Here is a 17205-nt window from a genome sequence, read left to right on the forward strand (position 1 = left end):
TGTTGTATAACCACTGCAGTGAGGAGGAAGGGGCCCCCCAAGCCTGCAGTTCTATTCACCGCGAAAGACCTGCCGTTCTATATCTACCCTTGCGCTTTGACGGCCTATTGCTCCAGAAGGGGTGATGACATCATTCACGGGCCGCGTTTCTGCCACGGGTTTCTGACGACGGCAGGTTTTCGCACAATAAGCAAAGTAATGCACTCGCAGTAAGAAATTACCCCTAAAGAGATACAAAACAAACCAAACTCTACTCACCGGAGACTAATTGTTAACGCGCCCTACAATCTCGCGGAAAAGTTAACGAGTTCTTGCCCGAGAATTTTCCATGCTCGCGCCACCCTCCGTCGCACGTTCCTGCATAATTCTGTTCAGAGATGGTGACTTGTTAGATTTCAGGCGTCGCACAGCTAGGATTACCGCGGCTAGTCGCGGCCCGTCAGCAGCATCGCTCCGGTCGGTCAGGAAGCTCCGCTCCACGGTGTGTTCCCGTGCGCGTCCGTCGCTGCTGAGACCCACGGAGGAGCGCCGACCTTAGAGCGTCCAAAAAGTGACAATATGAGAAGGAATGGCGCGAACACGCAGAAATTTTAATTTGACAACAGATAACCAAGATTCTACAGAACGTACTGAAAAACTTTTGCTGGAGGATATTCATGAAGAGCCGTACCTCATCATCCCAGAAACGCTGCACCTTTATTGAGAGCCCCTATCAGAGGACGCGGCGCGTAGTTCGATGTTCGGAAAGTTTCACTGAACGCGAGTCCGATATACGCGAACAGTAGCGCCATACTTCTGTATGGGATTTTCACTGTGGATGTTCTGACTGTTGGATATAAACAATAATACCATATATCTGGGCTCGACTGTGCTTGTTAGATGTGTTTTCAGCAGTAACAGTAAATTTCGGTCAAGAAGGCACTTAACCACCCTCTGTGTCAGTAGTTAAAAAAAAAGGTTGAAATTTTTGTCTACCCACTTTGCAATCTTAAGAAGCGACATTGTTAAGAAGCGCCCTTCATGAATAGAACATTAAAAACAGTAAATACTTTATACTTTACAAAACAGCTGCAAAGATGCAAAACTTCTGCTGTAAATATATTTCCCTGCTAGGCCTGGGCATCTACCAAACGAAAACGGTTTGGACTGGTTTATGGGTGTTTAACGTCCCAAAGCAACTCAGGCTATGAGGGACACTGTAGTGAAGGGCTCCGGAAATTTCGACCACCTGGGGTTTTTTAACGTGCACTGACATCGCACAGTGTACGGGCTTATAGAATTTTGCCTCCACCATAATTTCATCACGCGGCCAGGATAGAGCCCTCGTCTTTCGGGACAGCAGCCGGGAAGCCTCAGTCACTGAGACACCGCAGCGGCCAAACGAAAAAACTATCAACAAGTTACGGGCGCTTAACCCTATAGTTAGGCTTCTGATCAGTGTTACCTATAGTTCACAAACTGAATGACAAAATGACGTTATGCATAACAAGTTTGGTCATGTTTTCTGTGGTGGTGGGTGCATGGTGTTGTGGGGACCATTACACTACGAGAAAGCCTACTATTTCGCCCGACTGCTTCGTTTGGTGATTAAGTGTTACTTCCGTTTCTTTTAACCTGATAGTATGCTTGCCTTGCAGTCAGCGAAATGCGTGCAAGTGAACGTAATAGCTTTTGCACTTTCCTGCCTGCTGATTTCAGAAGATGGTAGCGCGCACTGACAAGATACACACAGATACGTAAGAACCACATTTTACAAGCGCTTACTGTCATTTTGAATTCCTTGCGGGCCAGGCCAGCAGATATAAGCAGGAGATAAAAACGCTTCATGCTCGAAAAACATTCCCGGAATCAAAACACTTTCACGCGAACCATTCCAGATCCGTCAGTCCAGACCTTAAGAGAGCCGTCGACATGCCGTTGATACGTTCACTTGCTCTCCTTTTTTTTTAACAGGCTGTCGGCAGCTCCCGTGCTCTTGCGTCATAGTTTCTAACTACGATCGTTATCAACGGTTACCATGGTTCACATCTTCTCCAGTGGGCGGAATGACGTGATAATGGCGCTTCTTGGCCACTCTGTGCCGAGTGTAACGTGCGCGATCATTAATGCACCGTCCAATGCGGCGTGCATGGGCCTCCTGCATGCAAGTCAACGAAATTTCATACACGACCTCAGTGGAAGAAATTCAAAAACTGCATAGCGAGTTTGTTTTTTTCTGGCATCCACCCTATCTTTCATCGCTTGAGATGGGTAAGCAAAGTTCGGAAACTTTTGAGAAGCAGAAAACACGGCAGCTATGCCACGTCTGTTCCCCACTTTCATTACGTGACGGGCGATCTTGTGCTCATAAGGAACCACTTAGATTTGGTTTGGTTTGGTTTAATATAGTGTATACGGTTTAAAATCGCAAATCGACTGAAGCTATGTAGGACGCCGTAGTGAAAGACTCCGCATAATTCGGGACGCCTGGGGTTCGTTATCGTGCGTTAACATCGCACACTCTACGAACATCAAGCATTTCATCTCCATCGAAATGCGACCGCCGCTACCGAGATCGACCCCGCGTCTTTCGGGTCAACAGACGAGCACCATAACGACTGAGCCACCGCGGTGGCTGAGCCACTTCAAGTTCAACCGCATTCTTCTGCACGCATTGGTTCTTTCACGTGTGTTTTCGTTTCCCGAAGCAGCGCTTCATCAACTGACGTGATAACGGCGCAGAGCAACCCGGCTGAAAGTAACTGTTTAACTCCCTTTTTTTAATTTTCAATGTATGTCACCGTGGCACGATTCTCGAGAATGGAGTCAAGGCGATGACTTATGATGACTAACTTCACTACGTGATGAACTCTACACCCCTGCGCGTTTCGTGATGTTGTCGACTGCACTGGATTTGTTGAAAAGTTGTTGTCACTTCAAGAGAGGTCAAAGACGACTTGCGCTTCTTAACGATCGCCAGAGAAGAAAACTGGGATGTAAACCTTCGAGGGTGGGGTTGACGAACTTTGCGGTATGTTCCTGAAAGGAGTTAAGAGGCTTTCGGCGGCGTCTTGTTCCGCGCCCTACCTTGACGATAAAGCCTTGACGAGGCGCGAGGCCGGAGCTGCGCGCACAAGGTAGTCACGTGACCGTAGGCAAGCACGCTCCATTAGACGTCGATAAAGAAAGCGGGAGGGACAAGAAGGGGGGGATGGCTGCACGAGAGTTGAGAACGAAGACGACAGCTAGCGCTGAAATAGGACATTCGCTCTAGGCGGCGGCGTCCGCAGTCCAGGAGGCGGTGGGCCCTGACCTTTCGCCGCGCCCAGCCCACCAGCATGGGCTGAACCTCGGGGTCGGGGTTGTTTGGCCGAACCTCCCAATGCTCGTCAAATTGTTCTTGTTCGAGTGGTACCTCGGTGCGGTCGCGCGCCCACATCATGTGGCGCACGGTGTTGGGCACCTTACGGTGCTTGGAGTTAAATTCGTGGCATGTGAGGTACCTCCTGTTGAGTATGATGGAGTTGATGAAGGATTTGGTCTGAGCTCTAGTTCTTTAGTGGGCGAAGGGAATTAGGCGCGCAAAATGAAATAAAGCCAGACGCGTGCAGATGACGTCAACGGCGCTTGCCCCAGTGGCCACCTAAGGAAACCTTGCTGAACACTGACAACAGTGCAAGCCAGGTGTATGCAGTGTGATGCTCGGTGAATGCAAAGTTGTAAACAGGAGTTAGAAACAGCTAACACGGGAAGCAAAGAAGCTAGACAAATAATAAAACTAGAAAAAGGATTGTGTGAAGCGCTCATTCTCTTTCGCTATCAAGGAAGGAGATTGTCTTTCTGGATGCTGCGAACAAAACGTAGAAGGTGCGGCAGAGAGTGACTTGCTGTAAGATACGATTGTGGGCTGTTCACGTTCTCGTAGTGTACAAAAACTTGCATATGCCTTGAATAGAAATCATTTGAGTTTGCGCATGCGGTGTCCTCTTCGTTTTGTCCTCTGTTTCGAGTGCTGCAGTTTTCGTCATGGTATACCAACGCGTCCAATCAGCTACGCTTGCCGCATATAAGGGCCCGTGTGGTAGGGAGATTTTCCACGCATGAGACGGCCCCTATTGCATCCCCGGTATCCTTTACATTTTATTGACTGCGGCAACTGAGCGTTCTTTGTCAGAAGTCACAACTGCACATAGCTCGCGAAAAACAAGCGTTCGCCGATTTAAGCATTAATAAATTTCTACGCATTCGCGCAGAAACACGCACCACGGCCGGTCTCAAGGGGAGCGCGCGCGCGCTCTAAGAATAAGGCCTTCGCATTCGCCGCGAAAGCAATGGGTGTTTTGTCCGGGAGGTACGCCGCCCACCACCGCTAGAGGCGCAACGACCCTACCGCTGGCTCCACGCCTGCATCTGCGGCGGCGGGTGGCTTTTTCCTGGTTTTGTGGTGTAGCCCGCTGGTTCATGGCGCGCAGCACCGAAATCAAAGAAAACAAAATGCAGATGCTTAAGCTGCGTATCTTCAACACGGTACGATGTGCACAGATTCTTCATCTCAAACTTTGCTCGATGAAAACATTTGAAATGAGGAATCACTCTCCCAATCCTCAGAAATATATCGAGCATTTATGGTTTTAAATCTTAAAGGAAATACTCTGATAACTTTCTCTCCTATGTCTCCTGGTACGTGATTAACTGACACGTTAATGCTGTGGGGAATAGAGTGAAAACTCAGAGAACGAAATTTCGCGCTCGTCCCATATAAATCCACTATATCGCAGAGAAAATTCTCAACGACGCGTGAGCCGTAAATCTGATACCGCCGTAGCTGGTGGTTTGAGACGATACTGGTAGAGTTGAAAGTCAGACTCATGTGTACTAACGTTGAAGTGTCAAAAAGATTGATTGCTGACAAATATATATAGTACTTAATTACGAAGGTATCGCTTTCCGCAAGTCATGAATGTACTTATTTTCATCCTCATATACGTCACAACTTCCTTAAACGAGACGCGTGTGTCGCTACCTCAAAATAATTCTTACTATTGTGCACGCAAGTGTCAAGAAACATAGTAATGCATTTTTCTCTGCTCTAAGACAATGGCACGCGGCCTTTCCTTCTTTGTTTGTCAAACGGTAGGCCACCAGATTTCTCCGGAATGACTGTAGCCGCGAGCAAGTCTGTCTTCATGTTCAATATTGTCGTATCCGCATTAGGCGTCTAATATTTCACGTTCCTTGTCACCATTAAATTTTCAAGGCCGAGGGAGATCATCCAACTCCTCTCACCGAGCACTTGTTTTATCGCTGCGGCGCCGAACTGCGTGCTTTCTGTTTGAGGACACAAGTTCGCCCCATAAACAGTTTTCGAGTTGGGCGCAAGCTTTCTGGTCGTCATTCTGGAATTACTAACGTTAACAGAAGCAACCAATACAAGCAGCGTATGATACCACAGATATTGACGTGTACTAAGTATTGCAATTTCAGAAATTATGCATTTCCCATGAGTGACATCAGCTACCATAAAGAGCGCAATTTTTTTTTGGTCCACGTATATTCAACCGGTGGCGTGTCCTGAATATACCTAAAATATTTTGTTTAAGTATACTTGTAAAAGATCTCAGATAAGCCATTTTTGGATGTCCAATGCCCTCTTTTTTTTTAAAATTCAGGGACTTTTATTAATAGGTAATCATCGCAAATCTTAATGTTTAGTTCCTTACATTCTAATCTAAGCCAGCTTGTATAACGCAGATTACTGTGACGTTTTATCGGTGAAACTCTGTTAGGTTGCGGAAAACTTCTTTATGTGGTGCTACTACGTTTCTTGAATCACGTGAGGAAAGTTCATGCTCTCGGGAGGTTTATTGAAAGCGATGACGACGCTGTGAAATGCAGGAAAATAATGAAAAGCTGCTGGTATAGTCATGGCCTGTCAGATAAGTATGTTCGCTCGTGAAATCCAATTTTATAGACAGAGCGCAGTTCCGAACTAATTTTGCTTTGTTGGCAGCTAGTTCGTGCTTGCAGTTACTGTCAACATCTGACTTAATATTTGCGTTGTCATCGGGTGGGAGGGGCAGTCGTCAGACGCTGCAAATTTCAAAATGCCTTTCCAAAAAGGATATCTTGGACGTCGCCTGCGTGCAACGTCCTCCTCTGCGGCCAGGGTTGGGTTCCGTCTATACCAGTTTCTTTTGCGACTGACATGATGCGTTTTCCTGAGGAGCGCCATGAATTCTAGCTAATTCCGCTGCTGTGCAAAATTAAAGCAGCTGCGCTTGAGATTTTAGGAGCTAGAGTTACGCCGCAGAATCCTTCATTCTTTGAAACTTGCATTCCCAGTGTTACACGTCGCATATCATTCTATACACTCATTCAGAACTGCCGGAAGACAAACTAGAGAGACTGATAGCCTTGATTTTTAGCCAAATATAAGGGTAGAACATGTTGACGTCTGAGCTCGAAGGATACTTTCGGCCATACACAGTCGGGCTAAAGGAGAGAGCGCGCAAACGTTAATCTGTTGTTTCTGATTTCTCATATGGCAAAGGGGCTGACTACCCGGTCTTTGCGCGTAACCGGTGAAATATAAAGGCTTGACGGTCACCACTGACACGGGCTGAACTGAGAGCGAGCGCGGGCGTTCTACTTCCGCGTGAACGGCGGTCGCAGCCGCGGTAGCCGCGGAGCGGTTACGGAGCGGCCACCAGTGGCGGCCCCTCCGAGGCGCTGAGGGAGGCGGAAACCGACCCCAATGCGAAGGTGATTCGCTGCGACGAGCGCTGTGTAGCTCCGGTGTTGCTTTCCGGCGTGCATTTCATATTAATTAGCTGAGTACAGGCGATTAGCCGCCCGATTGACTAGCATGTTATTCGAGGAAATAGCGGGCATTTAAATGGGATGTCGGAGGACTTAGTGAAGTTAGACGGATAGGTGAGGCGCATATATAGCACTAAAGGACGGGCACATACTGTGCTATCGCGGATTAGCGGATATACGAGAACTTCGTGGGGGATTCCTCATTTGTCAGGATATAGCTGGCATCGTAGAGCAGCTCTATAGAATCAACGAAAGGGTGGCAGCTATCGTAACTAGCCTTAATATGAGGTACAAGCTGAACGTGATGCAGGCCTACGCGCCTACATCCAGTCATGATGACCAGACCGCTGAAAGCTGCTATCAAGACGCGGAATCGGCAATTAGCAAACTAAAATCACAGTACACTGCACTGATGGGCGACTTCAATGCGAAGGTGGGCAAGAAGCAGGCTAGCGACCAGGCGGTAGGCGACTATGGGTGAACAGAGAAGAGCTATTAGTAGAGTTCGCAGATAAAAATAATTTACGGACCATGACTACCTTCTTCCGCAAACGAGAGAACAGGAAATGTACCTTGAAGAGCCCCATTGATGAGACTAAAAATGAAATTGACTTCATACTATGCACTCAACCTGGAATCGCTGAGGATGTGGACGTCCTCGGAAAGGTTCATTGTAGCCACCGCAGAATGGTAAAGTCTCGAATTAGCTTACACTTCAAGAAGGAACGGAAGAAGCTAGTGAAGAGGAAGTTCATTAACGAGCTAGCGGTAAGAGCAAAATAAAGGAATCCATCATATCGCTGCAGGACATATTCAGCTTTAAATGAGGGAGACGACCTTAATGTTCATACAATGAACGATAATCTGACAGCTATCATTACGGAGTGCGCATTGCAAGTAGGCGGTAGGACGGTTCGACAGGATAGTTGCAAGCTATCTCATGAGACGAAACTTCCCATTAAGAAGCGTCAAATCATGACGGCGTCTAACCCTGCAGATAGAATGCAACTGGCAGAGGTATCGAAGTTATTAAATAAACGGAAGGGTAGCCGACATAGGGAAGTTTAATAAGGAGAGAATCGAGCATGCTCCAAAGAACGGAGGTAGCCTAAAATCGATGCAGGGGAAACTAAGCATAAGCAGAAACCAGATGTATGCGTTAAGAGACAAGGGGGGCAATGTCATTCGAAATATGGATAAGATAGTTAATGTAGCCGAAGAGTTCAACACAAATCTATACAGTAACCAATGTAATCAGAACGTTAATGATAGAGACAGTAGCGCACAGCAATGCGTCATTTCTTCACTAACGAGAGAAGAAGTAAAGAAATCCTTAGGAGCAATGAAAAGGGGGAAAAGAGCTCGAGAGGATGAGGTAACAGCAGATCTGTTGAAGGACGGAGCGGAGATTCTCCAAGAAAAACTTGCCACCCTGTATATGCAATGCCTAATCCCTTTGACCGTACCAGAAGCTTGGAAGAACGCAAATATAACCTTAATTCATAAGAAAGGAGACGGCAACGACTTGAAAAATTACAGACCAATCAGTCTAATGTGCGTGGCCTACAACGTATTTACGAAAGCAATCCCTAATAGAGTCAGGGCAGCCTTAGAATTTAATAACAATGAGGCTGGCTTTGGTAAAGGATATTCCACAATAGATCATATTCACACTATCATTCAAGTTATTGAGAAATGCGCATTATGTAACCAACACCTATATATAGCGTTCTTTGATTACGAGAAATCATTTGACTCAGTGGAGCCGCCGCGGTGGTCCAGTGGTTCTGGCGCTCGGCTGCTGACCCGAAAGACACGGGTTCGATCACGGCCGCGGCGGTCGTATTTCGATGGACGCGAAATTCTAGAGGCCCGTGTACTGTGCAATGTCAGTGCACGTTAAAGAACCCCAGGTGGTCGAAATTTCCGGAGCCCTTCACTACGGCGTCCCTCATAGCCTGAGTCGATATGGGACGTTAAGCCCTCACACATCATCATCATTTGACTCAGTGGAAACCTCAGCAGTCATACAGGCATTGCGGGATCATTGTGTAGAAAAGCATTATGTCAAAATACTGGAAGATATATATAGGAACTCCACTCATAGTCCTCTACAAAGTCAGCAATAAAATTCCAATGAGAAATGCCGTCAGTCAAGGAGACACGATCTCGCCAATGCAATTAAACGCCTGTTTACAGGAGGTATTCTTTGACCTGAATTGAGAACAGTTGGGGATAAGAGTTAACGGAAAATACCTAAACAATCGACGGTTCGCTGATGACATCGCCTTGCTGAGTCACTCATGACATGAACTGCAAATCGTAATCAATGAGTTAGACAGCAGAACAGTGGGTCTAAAAATTAGCATGCAGAAAACCAAAGTTATATTCTGGAGTCTGGAACAGCAGCTCACAATTGACAACGAGGCGCTGGAAGTGGTAACGGAATACGTCTACTTAGGGCAGGTAGTGACAGCTGATCCGGATCATGAGAGAGAACTAACTAGTAGGATAAGAATGGGGTGGAGCGCATATGGGATGTTTTCTCAGATCATGAATAGCAGGTTACCAATATCCCTAAAGAGAAAAGTGTACAACACCTCTATTATACTGGTACTCACCTACCGGGCAGAAACATGGAGGCTAGCGAAGAGGGTTCAGCTTGAGTTAATGACTACGCAGCGAGCCATAATAATAAAAATGATAGGCGTAACGTTAAGATACCGGAAGCGGGAGGAGTCGGTGAGGGAACAAACGCATGGTAATGACGTCCTAGTCGAAATCAAAAGGAAGAAATGGGCTTTAGCAGGGCATGTAACGCGAAGGCAAGATAACCGCTGGTCCTTAAGGGGAACGGAGTGAAGTCCAAGAGAAGGCAAGCGTAGCAGGGGGCCACAGAAGTTTAGATGCGCTGCTGTGATAAGGAAGTTTGCAGGCATAGGGTGGGCGTAGCAGGCAAAGGACATGTTTAATTGGAGAGACATGGGAGATGCCTTTACCCTGCATAGTCAGGGTGTAGTCAGGCTGATGATGATGATGATGGCTATGATGATGACGATGTATAACGCTGAGACCCGAAACGCGAGATGTTGAGGCTAACGCTCCAACAGTATGCAGCATGCAGTTTTTGTGACTGGAGCATTGTTACTACGCTGCCAGATTTGCGCGCGTAGCTCCAACGAACGGGATCTGGACCGCGATTCTCGTGGCATTGGCCTGTTAGTAAATTGCCAACGTTGTTACTTTCTGGTGGTCTCGCGCATGTGCGAATAACCTTTCGTACATTTTCGTACATTTGCGCATGCTTGCATGAAAAAACTATTACACGATTTATTTATTTTTCTGCCCGTTCAAGCATGCATATATATTGACTTCCGGCGGCTTCTTTGGTGAATGTACTGCAAATTCGGAATAATGGAGACGAGGGCGTTTACAATGTGCATTTCTGTTCCGCCTCAATTCCGAGAGGATTTTCTATCGGAGGTTGAATCAGCGAAAAAGCTGGAACCAGTGGAAATATTTCCGGACTGTCTCTTGACAGGGAAGTTACACCTGGAACAAATGCTGCCATGTTTAACCTTCATATTTTCTGCATTTATGTGCACTAATATGTGCTACAGAGTCAAAGGTTTGCAGTAAACAGTGCTCTTCATAAGTTGCCTGTAATTTTGGCTTAGTTTAGGTCCCTTTTTCACTAAAGCGTGGCGGTCATGCTTTTGGTTTTGCGCTTTCTAGGGAATATTGCCACCTTGTATTGCTAGGCGTCGCACAGCTGACCTGCAAGAAGATGATGTAGCGCTTGCGCACTTAAGCTATAGCTTATCGACCGCCATGACCGCGATATTGAGGACAGCAACAGCAGCAATAACCGCTTCTTCCTGCCTGGCTTCAGGTCTTCGAGAACGTCTCCCTCACAAATATACGCAAATATCTTCATTTTTAGTTTTCTCCCCTTACCCTCTATTTTCAATTTATGTCTCTCCCTCTCCCGCGCCTTCATTTTCAAAAGTTATCCAGGCCTTTCTCACCCTCACCCTCAATTCGAAAAATTTGCTTGCCCTCCCTCGCCCTCGCCCTCACATCATCGGCGCTCCCTCACCCTCACACTCACTAACAGTCGATTTAAAATTCGAGTTATATTTTCTAGTCTGTTACTTCTAGCGATATTACCGAGTTAACATACAAGACAAGGCTAGTTGCTTATACAGTTGTGTGTGTGCGGGTACGTGCGTGTGAGCTGTTTGAACTATTACGTGACACAAAACCGAGACTGTTGCGAGTAGAGACCTAAAATGTCACTCTGGCTTTACTTCTGGCACGCACTGCATGCATACATGTGAGATGCACTTGTAACATTTCATTGTTATCTATATTTATTTTTCTTATAATGCAAAGACCACTGGGGATTTTAACAGGGTTGGATACAGACTAGAAAACACATCGTAATAACACAGGCAATCAACACAAGAACAAAGAATAACGTAGCTTAAAAATTTTGGAAAATAAGCATTTAGAACACAATTACAAAAAAATACCCAAAAGAAATGTCGTCATAGATGATACTGAAAGTTGGTCATTGGTTAGGAGATTCGATTCAATTACTGTTCGTGGAAGCAAAGAATACAATAAAACGTTTATTACGCCTGGTAAATGTCGTTATTTTGCGGATATGCATTTGCCCAGTGGTGTAGCCAGAAGAAAAAGAAATTCTCGTGAGATCTGTCTTATAGTCGCCTTTAATAAGTTGAAAGAGGAATTGTAGTCGTGACACACCGTTTCTTTGCTTTAATGGTGGCAATCCGCTTTAGTTAAGAGTTCTGTCACTGACTTACATCCAACTCTATTATAAATAAAGCGAGCTGCTCTTCATTGCACCATTTTAATTTATTAGCGTACGTTTTCATGAAAGGGTCCCAAATAAAGCATGCATAATCTAGTATCGGCAGAATTTCGCTTCTGTATGCGAGTAGTGAGACAGAATGAGTTGAATGTCTCAAAGACCTCCTCAGAAGGAACAACTTGCAATTAACGTAGCCATTAAGTAGAAAACCTGCTTAGTCCAAGTGAGATCATTAGTGATCAAGAGTCCGAGATACTTGTAATGTATCACGAGAAACGCTCGAAAAAGGTTTCGATAGGATGAATGTTTAGGCTTCTTATCTAAAGCGGCGTCTGCAGTGGCGAGTAGTACAGCTTTGTGGTCCGATGTTCCATCTACCATCTGGATATTTGTTTTGGCAGTAATAGATCCTTTAACAAAAAAGAGGTCGAGCGTTGTTGAACTGCCCTGAAATATGGTATTTTCTTCTACACTTAGCAATAAGTCGAAGGCAAAAGCAATGCCCGACATAGCTTCACCTTGGGGGTTAAGCCTTTTAACTGAAAAATTTGAGGTGTCTACTTCGGCAAATTAAAATATCTTGACAGCATAATACGATTATCGGTTTTACCAGTCGTGCAAAAATATTTTTTCAGTTCGTTTAATCCGGCAACGGTAGCGTTGCGGGGCCTCTACATTGCTCCAATAAATCTAACATTTCCATAGTACGCTGTACAAAAAAATGCACTCTACATTGGGTACACCAGGTAATGATAAAATTCGCAGGAAGGATTTAAACCGAATGCCGGCACTTTCCCCTTCACCATCACGGTCTTTTCGGTACGAATTTTAGCCAGTGGGGACGAATTCACTGTAAAACACTGTAGTGTTAAGCAATTTTCTGTCAAAACCTCTATTTCATGGTATTGAAAACGCAGAAGAGCCTCCAACTCAGTTTTCTTGTTTAGGACACTTCTGCAAATGATATTTAGTATTTCCAGGGTCTGAGATATCTTAGTCTGGAGCCGGTTTGATTTCTTGCAAAGCCTAAAGCGAGGAGCTTTCGTTTCATCCCAACCATACAGTACGCTATCAAAGTTTAGCCTATCAAAAATTAGCGTTAAAGCTTGGCGCGCTCTTTCCTCTCTCCCTGAGAGCTTTTCCACAGTTGTTTCTGTATTCCCCTAACTCGTTTATAAAAGGCCTCAGCTAATAATTTTGAGATTTTTTTGTTTGGCTTTTGAGCTGATTTTGGCGTTTTTGAGTTACTGGCGTGATCGTATTGATATATTTTCACGGAATTCAAGCAATTTAGAAATGACTTGTCGCGCTTCATTTCTTTCCTTTTTATCCACACTGTGGCACCTTAAGACACCACTCACTGTTAAACCTAGTTGTTCCAGAAAAACGCCAATAACTTCCTCTTACAGTTCATCGCTAGTCGCCTCTCTAACCTTTTTATTCCGTAAACGGTTAGGCGATTTTTCCTCCCTCTATTTTTAAATCGTCTATCTGGTTCTAACTGTACTAAGCTGCTCCTGAAGTTCGGTAATTGCCGATTCCATGTCTTTTACCTTCGTGGCTAAGACATTTAGGCCTGACAACTGTTTCCCGATACCATAAATTCGCTGAGTTAAACCGGAAAGATTATTCTCAGCTATGTTTTGAGACGCCTGCAGGCCCTCCATTGCTGAATTAACCTTGCTCTGGCCTTCTAGCAATTCTGATTGCATTTGTATTTCAATCGGACCAGGATTTGTGTCAACACCGCCACAATTAAGACAACACATCTTTTGATAATACAATCACACAAAAAAGGAAATGCTGAACACACGGTGGGCAGGCCAGCACCACTAGAAAGCTATCGTCACTGTAGCAATGTGCAGATTTGAATAACTAACCTGGAGAACAAAGCACAATGGATTCTTCAGCATGGCGCCTCGTCTGCTGCTGTCATGCCCACTGTGCTAAAAGGACCTGTTTAAATAAATGAGCGTTGTTGTCGTACGGCAAGAATATTTAGAAAACTATTCAGTGGCGTTTCCCACGACAGTTACAATAAGTGCTAAGCACAGAATAGACACCGAACAAAGAAGTTTTGTAGGTCCCTTAATTACCATTACCCAATGACATTGTCATGGCGCTGGGTCTTCTGAATTTCACTGCTTCGAATCTCCCACCATTTCGTCCGGTTTGCTGCATGCGCGTCTGATGACGATTCGACGCGCACAGATAGAAGATGATGAAGAACACGCATTCAGACTCCAGCATGAGACACTGGCACTTTCAAAAACAACACGCGTGAACGCGGATACGTGACGAAGTCCGCGACATTGCAAGCACCGCACTACAGCTTTGCGGTTCGTACAGGCAGGGTGTTAAGATTTCTCCCAACTGATTGTTCATCTCGGGGATGTGTATGAACCAACCGACTCAAAACCGGAGAGGTACTTCTTCTTGGCGATGCGCTCAGCCTTACCTCGTGACTACTGCCCTTCTGCTGTGTCTCTTTGCGATGTGTTTCGTGGCGTGTCCTAAAATCTTTGTAAATAATTTAGTCAATGTAAATAAAATATATTTTCAATGTAATAAACATCACCCTTAAAAAGCTGTGGCGCCGGCGTAGGGGTCTAATGCTGCGGCCAGCGGAACTGAATTTTAGCGCCGCCGTGGGTTCGGATCCCGTTCCCACAGCTTTAATTTTTCTTTTATTTCTTTAGTGTCTACCTCCAGTGCAATGCCGGCTTTCCGCCGCAGTGGGGCTCTTATGTTGTTGCTTGAAATAAAACATTATCGCGGCAACTTGAAACTCGAAGGGCTCGCTAAAATGCAGCATTTGGACTGAATAATTGTAATCAATAATTTCTCGAGTCTGGAATGAAAGCTACGTGTGATTGCCATTTTTGCGCTCTAGCTAGCGCTTCCGATCCGCTGAAAAGTGGTTGTCTGTCTCCGAAGCCTGCTTCTAGCCCTTCGGCCACCTGGTCACGAAACGTTGTGACGTCATCACAAGCTTCCCATCGGTTTGTGAGCAAACTGCCCTCCGTGGCAGTGCAATTTAATGATTAGTCGCGAGTGATTCCTCAGGAACAACAAAGGTCTCACAAGCACCACCGATGGCAGCACCTGCCATAGCAAGGAAGTGACGCGTAGGTTTTCCGCTGCACCTCTGTGCTTGGAACCGAATCAGGACTCCCAGGTGTCTGTGAATGCAGAGAATAACCAATTCTAAAGCAGTACACGTCTAAAATGATGAAATATCACGCAAACTTACATCATAAGATATATCAACCAAAGTAAGCACGTTAAGGCCAAGCAACAGCATAGAAAGTCAAGAGAAACCATTTGAAACAGGACTGAAACCCCAAGCTAAAGCGCCCGTCATTTTTTTCTTGCACGTCTGCTCCTTAAACAAACTCTGATTGCCAGTTTCCTACCAAACCTGCTAGAACTTTGGTTCATGAAATCGAGCGCGCGATTACGCAGTCACAGGTCTTAAACAAACGCTGAGTGCCGGTTGCCAACCATCCCTGCTAGAACTTTGGTTCATGAAATCGAGCGCGCGATTACGGAGCCACAGGTCTTACCAGGGAAAGAAATAAAGAAGATATGAGCGGTACTGAACCACTCTAGCGTGAATGAAAAAAATCTAACCTAACGCTGCCAACAAACATTGACTTAACAGTGGAATTTCGAAGAAGCTTTTTTTTTCGGTGCAGCGAATTCGGTGAAATCTCACTGAACTGAAATATATGACTTCGTTCCGGCAAAGAAAGCCTAGAACTTGGGAATTAAACAGCCTTACTATGTATAATTTCTACGTGTTTTACTCTACACTCTGTTCAATCGGCAGACTCGGAGCAGATAATGAAAATATTGACTCCGGTACCATGGTTCCGGTTGAAACTGGAGCCACCCGCACGGCCCGGCCAGTGGCCCCTTGTTCGCGCACTACACAGGGCGTTTCGCCGGATACTTTACGCAGTCTGCAAAAATAGGGTTTTTGAGTTCGAAGAGCGCTTTCTTCGGCTATGTAGTACATCGCGACGACGGATACGGCGTCCGGCACCCACGGTTTGTGTTCGCCTCATGTACCTCCACATTGCAGAAACTACGTTTTCCCCGGGAATCTTCACCTTTAAAAGTAGCGCTTTAAAACGGGAATTCATAACAGGCTGCACACACAAAAGCGTTAGCCCGGAGTATAGTTCGGGGTACCGCCCTCGCACTCAAACAGTGAATTTCGCCCTCCTTAACTCAAACCTCATCATAGCTGCCAACCCTCGCCCTCACCTCACCATGGCTTTACTCCCTCACCCTCGCCCTCACGAATTTTCGTCCGCCCAACTCTGTACGTGACATTATGTACCGCAGAGCGTCAGATTTGAGGCACTGTCGTTTCAGTGGCATGATGAAGATTCGCAACAGAGAAAAATTTATGGCGCAGTAGCTGTCGATTAAATTGCCGCAATAAACGTTCGAACCTAGAAGGTTTCTCGCGAAGGCTAGGTGCGCCCCCCGGATCCATTCTTTAGAGCCTAGAATCCTTCGGGAAGGCATGACAAGGCGCATCCCTTCCCCTGCCGCACTATTGTTACAACCCTTAGCGGAATAATACTTCAGCACCCTCACACTAAATTGGTCTGGCAGCCGCGTGGAACAAATTGGAGCTCGAAGGACTCCGGAGACGCTCATCCTGATTATCCTGACGGTCCCGACGGTTCTGGCCAAGCAGCTTCTGGCGCAGGCATGACCAGGATGTGTGTGATGCCATTAGCGGTCGCCTTGGGCGAAGCTACCCTGGACGCCCTGCGGCCGCCCATTCATGACCCAGTGAAGGCAGCTGGGACAGAAGATGGTGATGGCACAATCAGAGCGTGCGAAGTTTCTGGCGTCGCTCGTGGCTGTCGGTACTGCCGTGGCTGCTCAACACTGGGACAGTAATGACGTCATGCACGTTACACGCGCTGCAAACTGACATTTACGATCCACGACGAGTATGTGCGTACTCTGCTTGTGCCCCACTGGTCTTCCGAGAAGCTTTGGCAAGCCTAATAATTTCCGTGGCCGAATTTGGCTCGTGTGCTGTGCGTTTATGGTTTTTGGGGTTTTTGAGATGTTCGGTATTTCGGACAATTGCGTTATAGATTGTTGGTGTATACGTTCTGATTTGATAAACGTTCTATTTGTTGACAAAGCTTTTTGTGTGGGTGTCGGTTTCTTTTTAGATCTCTTATTTTTTAGCTGTAATAGCTTTGTCATTGCCACGCACCAGCTTAAAACATACCGTGTTGTGCCCCTCATGAATGATTCCTCTGTCAGAGGAGTGAGTGAGTGAGTGAGTGAGTGAGTGAGTGAGTGAGTGAGTGAGTGAGGATAAGTGTGTCCCATGATGGAAGAGCGGTATACTCCTCAACTTGAGTCGCCGCGGTTGCCCGCCTACATCTGGTGTCTTCCAGATGGTGTGATGCTGGGCAAGCCATTTTAAAGGGGCAGGTTCCGCTAAGTGCATTGATGGCGAAGGTGGTGTATAATCCTAACGTGTCTGAGACTTCAAGGTCGTGCAAGCCGATGCGTCGGACTGCAGC

General features: G+C 46.1%; 1 pseudogene; it reads right to left on the minus strand.

Annotated features, from left to right (window-relative positions):
• The window catches only part of LOC144124035 (uncharacterized), a 67778-nt pseudogene extending 51860 nt beyond the window's left edge, over positions 1–15918 (minus strand).
• Positions 15919–17205: the final 1287 nt, after the last annotated feature.

The sequence above is a fragment of the Amblyomma americanum genome, chromosome 1 (assembly GCF_052857255.1).
Source record: "Amblyomma americanum isolate KBUSLIRL-KWMA chromosome 1, ASM5285725v1, whole genome shotgun sequence".
Lineage (NCBI taxonomy): Eukaryota > Metazoa > Arthropoda > Arachnida > Ixodida > Ixodidae > Amblyomma > Amblyomma americanum.